Consider the following 6,899-nt stretch of genomic DNA (forward strand, 5'->3'; position numbering starts at 1 on the left):
TATGTACCTATGGCTGTCCTCCAAGTTGACATGTAGAGTAGCAGGCTGGTCTTGAACTTACAGACATCTGCCTGCCTCTGTCTCCCAAGACGCTGAGATTAAAGACAGGCGCCGCCACACCTGACACAATAATTCTCATAAAATTATTTCACTCTCCAATGTGCCTGCAAGGAAAACCAACAGCAAGAGTGGGTAAGAAAGACAGACAGGATGCGCATTTTAAAATCCAGGAACTGTTAGGTTTTACTGCCTTTCACCTAGCTGGTGGCAAATCGCTCCACGCCGGCACGCCTGTCATGCTATAAATAAAACGATTTCATTTTTAATCTCACCTGCCAGAGCTAGCGCATCTGCAGCAAGGCCCACACAGACTTCCTGCCAAGTTCCATTCAGAATCTTACTGCTGTGCTTGGAGTCACCCCAGCAGCTTCTGCTGCCTGGAAATAAATCCTGAACTCCCCCACCACCATGCTTTAGAACACCCCAGAGCTCACCCTGCCTGCTCCCAGACCCATCCTTTAGCAATTCTCCAGCTGACTTCAACTAGCCCTCAACAAGAGTCTTCAGCCCTGTTCTGGGCCTGGGAATTTGCTGTTACAACTGCCTGACACCCACTTCTTCTCATGCTTCCTGTACCATCTTTTCTTTCTACCTCAAAGCACCTCTCCTGGAGACTGGAGAGATGGCTCAGCAGTTAAGAACATTTGTTGCTCTTTCAGAAGACCTGGGTTCAGTTCCCAGGACCTGCCTGGTAGTTCACAGCCTGTAACTCCAGTTTCAGGGGATCTGATGCCCTCTTCTGGCTGCAGTGGGTACTGCACACACATGGTGCTCATACATGCATACAGGCAAAACACTCTTATGTATAGATCAATTTTTTAAATAAAAAAAAATGCTTTTAAAATACTTCCCCTGGGTTCCGGGCATTGGTGGCCCACGCCTTTAATCCCAGCCCTCGGGAGGCAGAGGCAGGCGGATCTCTGTGAGTTCGAGACGCCTCCAAAAGCCACAGAGAAACCCTGTCTCAACCCCCGACACACACAAAAAAATACTTCTCCTGGTTATTCTAAATAAAATGAATGTCTCCCTCGCTGTACCTCTTCAGACCTCCATAGTCTTGTTCTATTAGCATTCTTTCCACCTATGCAGCCATATGGAGACGATTGTGTATTGTTCCCAACCCACTACCACCACAGCCAGGGTCAAGAGCGGGGCGCAATCACTTTTGAATCTTGTATCTGAAATTTACATTATGACGCTTACCTGGCAGGGGAGCTACCATGACCACAAAGGTGGCTTCCCCAGGGTGAGTTTTATCCATGGCACTCCTGATGGGCTGGCCCCTGCCATTTCCCCAAATTTGGGGAATTTGACTGCATGGGTTGTGGTAGTGGGGGCTGTGTTGTCGCTCTCCTCTGGGGGGGGATTTATATCATGAATCCTGACCATGAATGAAATAGAATTTAGATGTGGTACCTTTCGGGGTGATTGGTTTTAGATGAAGTGGTAAGGGTGCTGCCTCCATCACGGCGTTAGTGTTTTCTATGATGGGAAAGACACTAGAACTGGATTGTGCGCTCTCTCTCTCTCTGTCTCTCTCTCTCTCTGCCTCTCTCTCTCTCTCTCTCTCTCTCTCTCTCTCTGTCTCCCTCTTCCCCACCCAGAATTGTCTGTCTTGTGGAGACTCAGTGCTTGTAACAGAATCTATTGCAAGCTCTTGATTACGCTGGCTGTGTCATACCCAGAAGATAGTATCTCACGGCCCTTCTCTCCCTGCCTATCATCTTCCGTCTCTCTCATTCTTTCTGCCTCCTCGTCCGTAATGGTCCCTAAGCCCCAGAGCAATGCTTCTCAACCTATGGGTCATGACCCCTGGGGGGCGGGGTTGAATGACGCCTTCACAGTGGTCACAAGTCAGATATTCTGCATATTAGATGCTTACATTACGATTCATAACGGTAGCAAAATTACAGTTACGAAGTAGCAATGAAAATAATTTTATGGCTGGGGGTCACCACAGCAAGAGGAACTGTATTAAAGGTCGCGGAATTAGGAAGGTTGAGAACCATGGCCCTAGAGGGAAAGGTACGAACGTCTTGTTGAAGGATGAACTCAGCTGTCACTTATCCTCAGCGTCTCATGCAGACACCGGTTTCCACATTCACCACTGTTCCCTGAAAAGACAGGTTTCTTTGATTAAGGCTGAGGGACAGTTATGCACGGGTATAAATACATTTAGAAGGTAGTTTGACGTTATGTCATCGTAGCTTAAAAATAGTACTAAGTTCCCCGTTGGAACCTAAGAGTTCCCCAGCCGAGAGTTTCTACTAGATTTACAGTAGCAAGCATGGATTCCCTCCTGTTGAGCAGGGCTCAAATCTAATCAGAGAGTAATTAGTTCTCCCAATGACAGGCATGCCTCTGTTACCCAAGGGGACTCACCTTGCCGGGCAGGTTGGTAGTATAGTTTGTAAATTTCACACCGTCTCTGCTGAGTTATTGGCTATTGATCAATTCTGGGAGAGAGGGAGTCATTGCCTTTAGTTCTGAACCTACTGGCGAGCTCGCCAGGCTCCAGTAGATATTTCCCAGCAGGTGATAACACGGACAGCAATGGTTAAACGCTGAGTCTCCAAACAAAACCAAAAAACATGAATGAGAGAAAGGGGATCTATCTACAGGGAGGAAAAATTTAACAAGGCGGAGGGGGGGGGTGCGATAAGAGAGGGTAGGTGGGAACCAGGGCCAACATTGTGTAGTATACTCTCAAGAGAGTAGATTTAGAGGACCATACGGAAACCATTCAGTCTAGAGACTTCTTCTATAACTCAGAGAGGAAGGATCCCAGGGCGGCTCCTGAGAGAAGCGTCTCTCAAAGCTCCACATCTGAGGCTTAACTATTTCACGAGAATCCGGCTGCCACATGGCAAGGAATGCACGTTGCAGTTCGGGATGATACCACTAGAGGCCAGTATTCAGTGTGCCCGTTGTGTAAGGCCAAAACGGCAAAGCAAGCATCTGGGAGGTGAAAATCCTGAGAAGGGTAACTTTTGAGTTCCTAAGGAATAATCTATGCAGCGAATTACTTCAAACCCTAACCCTAACCTTACAGAAAGCCATCTACAAGCAAGACAGTGAAATAAACATCTCCCTTCAAAACCGGTGGATTCCTGACCAACAGGCTTTGCATGTGAATCAATTATTTTCCATCTGTATGCTTGTGTTTGTGATTTGACATCTTTAGGTCGTGAAAACCGTGTAGAGGACTAGCCTCTACATGCCAAACTTGCATCTTTCTAGACACGCCAAACAGCTATGATCAGCTATGATGTTTCATCTTGGTTGCCAACTTTATTGGACCTGGGCTCAACTAAGAGACACCTGTCTGAGGCAGGTCATTTCCTGTGACTCTTATAAAACGTTCTGACAAAAGTCATTTGAGCCGGGCGTTGGGGGCGCATGGCTTTAATCCCAGCACTCGGGAGGCAGAGGCAGGCGGATCTCTGTGAGTTCGAGGCCATCCTGGTCTACAGAGCGAGTGCCAGGATAGGCTCCAAAGCTACACAGAGAAACCCTGTCTGAAAACCAAAACAAGAAAGAAAAAAGTCATTTGATGGAAAAGGGGGTCATTTGGCCCACAGTTCCAGGTTGCAGTCCATCACTGTGGGGAAATCAAGGCAGCAGGGAGTTGGAGCATCCAATCGCATTTCAACCACAGTCAAGAGCAAAGAGCAGTGAATTAATACATGAAGGCTAGTGCTCAACTCATTTTCTCCATTTTTAGACAATCCAGGATCCTCTAATCAGGAACTGGTGCCACCCACAGTGGGCAGATCTTTGCATTAATCAAGACAACCCCTCAAGGACATGCCCATGGTCCAGCCTAACCTAGAGTGTCCCTGTAAGGATTCAGGCATTATGCTGGCCTGCCCCTGTCAGCTGGCAGAGTGCACTTAGGCAGTGCCCTCTGGGTCAGCCCAGGGTTCCATGGCTACTACATCACTTTATAGTCTGCACACAGGTGCAAAGGACTCTTTAAAAGAAAAACCCCCACCCTTTGCTCTTTCCCACTGTTCTCCTGGTGCAGACAGGACTTTCCCTGTCTCCTTCTTCTCTTGTGTCCTCTGTCTGTCTCTGCCTCTCTTTACCTCTTTTCTCTCCCCCCCCCCCCGCCCTTTCCCTTTCTGATAAAACTTCTCACTTAACGTCTGTCTGCCGGGCATGTTTGTCCCTTGGCCACCATGGAATCCACCAAGGTCCCCCACGTGCTTTATTCCTGGCAGTTCCTTATTGAGATGCCTTTTGCTAGGCAATTCTAGATCATATCAAAGCTGAGTTCAATTCCCAGTAACCACATGGTGGCTCACAGCCATCTGTGAGATTTGGTGCCCTCTTCTGGCTCACAGGCGTACATGCAAGCAGAACACTGTATACATCATTAATTAATTAATTAAACCTTTTAAAAAAGTTGACAATTAAAAACATACAGAGCGTATTCCTTAGAAGAATTAAGAGGAGAAAGCTCCCGCCCAGAGTGGGCTGCACCTTATGCTGCTCAGATCTAGAGACCTGAGAGAAAAGCAGGCTAGCCTTTGCCTGTCTGCTTAAGCCTTTGCTGGTGAGTGTATCTACACTATTGCTGCCGCCTTTGCCACCAGTCACCCTTTGCTGACATAAGAACTCAGATTTTTTTCAGCCTTCCAATGTGGGTTAAAGGTCAGTGGCTCTCCGGGCATCCTCTAGGCCTTCAACACCAGATTAAGACAGCACTGTGGAGGTAGAGGCAGGCGGACCTCTGTGAGTTCGAGGCCAGCCTGGTCTACAGAGCGAGTGCCAGGATAGGCTCCAAAGCTGAGAAACCCTGCCTCAAAAAACAAAAACAAGCTGAGGCATCGAGCTTTGTGGACTGAGCAGCTACTGGGCTCTCGTCCTTTCTAATATTCAAGCAGTCGTTGTGGGACTGCCCAGTCTGTACTGCGTAAACCAATCTAGTAAAGCTACTACACAATATCCATTCTTGAGACCCTGTCTCAAAACACCAAACTGGAAAATAAAAAGCCATTCAGTCAATTCTGTTCCTCTGAGTAAACCTGTCTGTGACTGTGATTTCCCTATGCAAAGTACATAATCTAGAATCCACCTCCAAACCCACACACCACCCACCTACTCCTCTGACTGGTCCATCATGCCATGGGTAATTAGTCTGTGTCCTCAGCACTCCAGGAAAGGTATCAGGCATTAAGGACACCCATGTCTTCGGAGACACTGAAACTATTAATATTAACTAATTCTAAACTTGATTTTCACAAAACACAATAATGTCTCTTGCTCACCAATTCCCCTTATTCCCAATGCCTCCTGACCAGCCCTGTGCTTCCCGTGTGATTTTATGTGGCACTGCGCATTCCCTTGTCTATAAAAAGCTACCCTTTCAAAGGATAATCTCTTCATGTCTGTTGGTTTCATCCTATCTGCATCTTAAAACATCTTGATGCCCGAGTGAAATGAGAGATAAGAATTTGAATCCCTGATGTTTGGGGTGGGAAGGATGCCACCGTGCACATTAGACCAGCTCACCTTTGCAGGGCTCCCAGAAGGCTCAATGCAGAATCTGTGTCTGGCAAAGAGAAAACTGCCTAGAAATGAGAACAAGCCAGAAGGCTGCCTGAGGGAGAGACTGGCCCCAGGGGAGTCGTGGTAAATAAGCACACAAAGGGGCGGGGCAGGACAGCAAGAGTTAGTGCATCTCCCACAGGCACTGGAAGCCTCGAGGAGGAGACAGATTCAGGGAGCATCCAAACTCCTCCCAACCAGAGTCCTGACATCATCCGAGTCTTCTTTCTCCCTTGCAGATGCTTTCTGCACGGGCGAGCCACTCCTTAGTCATTTGTGATGCTCCTGCCGGTGATGAGATGGAGACAGAGATGCAGAGTCAAATCTTCCTGGCCAAGCCTGGAGATGATTAACGATCTTTGCCATCTTCCAACCCTAGAGACTAGCTACAGAGCCACTTCTGAAGAGGAGGGAAAGCAGGGCATGGGTCTGGCACCTGTTTGGGATGCTGCTTTCCAGTCACACAGAAAATGAGGAGGGGCCGGGGAGGCAATTCCACAGGTAGAGCTCTCACCTAGCATGTACGCTGCCCTGGGTTTGAGCCCCAGTACCACATAAAACTGGGTGTGGTAGCGTACACCTGTAATCCTGGAACTCCAGAGGAGGGGGCACGAGGATTAGAAGTGCAAGGTCACTCTTTGCTATATTATATAGCAAGTTTGAGGGAGGCCAGACTGCACTACTTGAAACTCTGTTTCCGAAATAGAAGAAGAGAAGGAGGGAGGGAGGAAGGGAGGGAGGCAGGGAGGGAGGGAGGGAGGGAGGGAGGGAGGGAGGGAGGGAGGGAGGGAGTCCTGGTACCCAAAACAGACCACATACATTTCAAGGGCAGGACTCCAACTAAGCCACAGGATGCTTTTGTTAGTTGAATGTAAGACACAGTCCCTTGGGGCTCCTGTTGTAAAGGTTTAGCTCCAGCTGGTGGCGCTGTTTAAGGAGGCTGTGGAATCTTTAGGAGGGGTCTAAGTGACAGAAGTAGGTCTCTAAGTACAGACCTTTCAAGACTGTACCCAGCTCCTGTTTTCTCTCTGCTTTCTGGTCTACCTGTGGGACAGCTTCTGCCCCTCCCTCCAGCCGCCATGAACTGACTGACCCCCCCCCCACCATGTCTTCCCTGCCAGGATTGACTGAAAGCCTCTGACACCAAGCAAGGGCAATCTGTTCCTCCTTTTAAGTTGTTTCTGCCAGGTATTTTGGTTATGGGTATGCAAAAATAACTAATGCCGATGACACTTAGAATGTACACAAAATCGCATACAGCTCCTTTCCCATTTAAGTGACGACTT

The 6,899-nt window shown here is 48.2% G+C and overlaps 1 non-coding gene across 1 annotated transcript; it reads left to right on the top strand.

Annotated features, from left to right (window-relative positions):
• Window positions 1-1,255: 1,255 nt before the first annotated feature.
• LOC113837271 lies at window positions 1,256-1,418 on the top strand. Its single transcript, XR_003487921.1, has one exon. It is a non-coding gene; the product is annotated as a U1 spliceosomal RNA (small nuclear RNA).
• Window positions 1,419-6,899: the final 5,481 nt, after the last annotated feature.

Source organism: Cricetulus griseus, chromosome 9, assembly GCF_003668045.3.
Source record: "Cricetulus griseus strain 17A/GY chromosome 9, alternate assembly CriGri-PICRH-1.0, whole genome shotgun sequence".
NCBI classification, from domain to species: domain Eukaryota; kingdom Metazoa; phylum Chordata; class Mammalia; order Rodentia; family Cricetidae; genus Cricetulus; species Cricetulus griseus.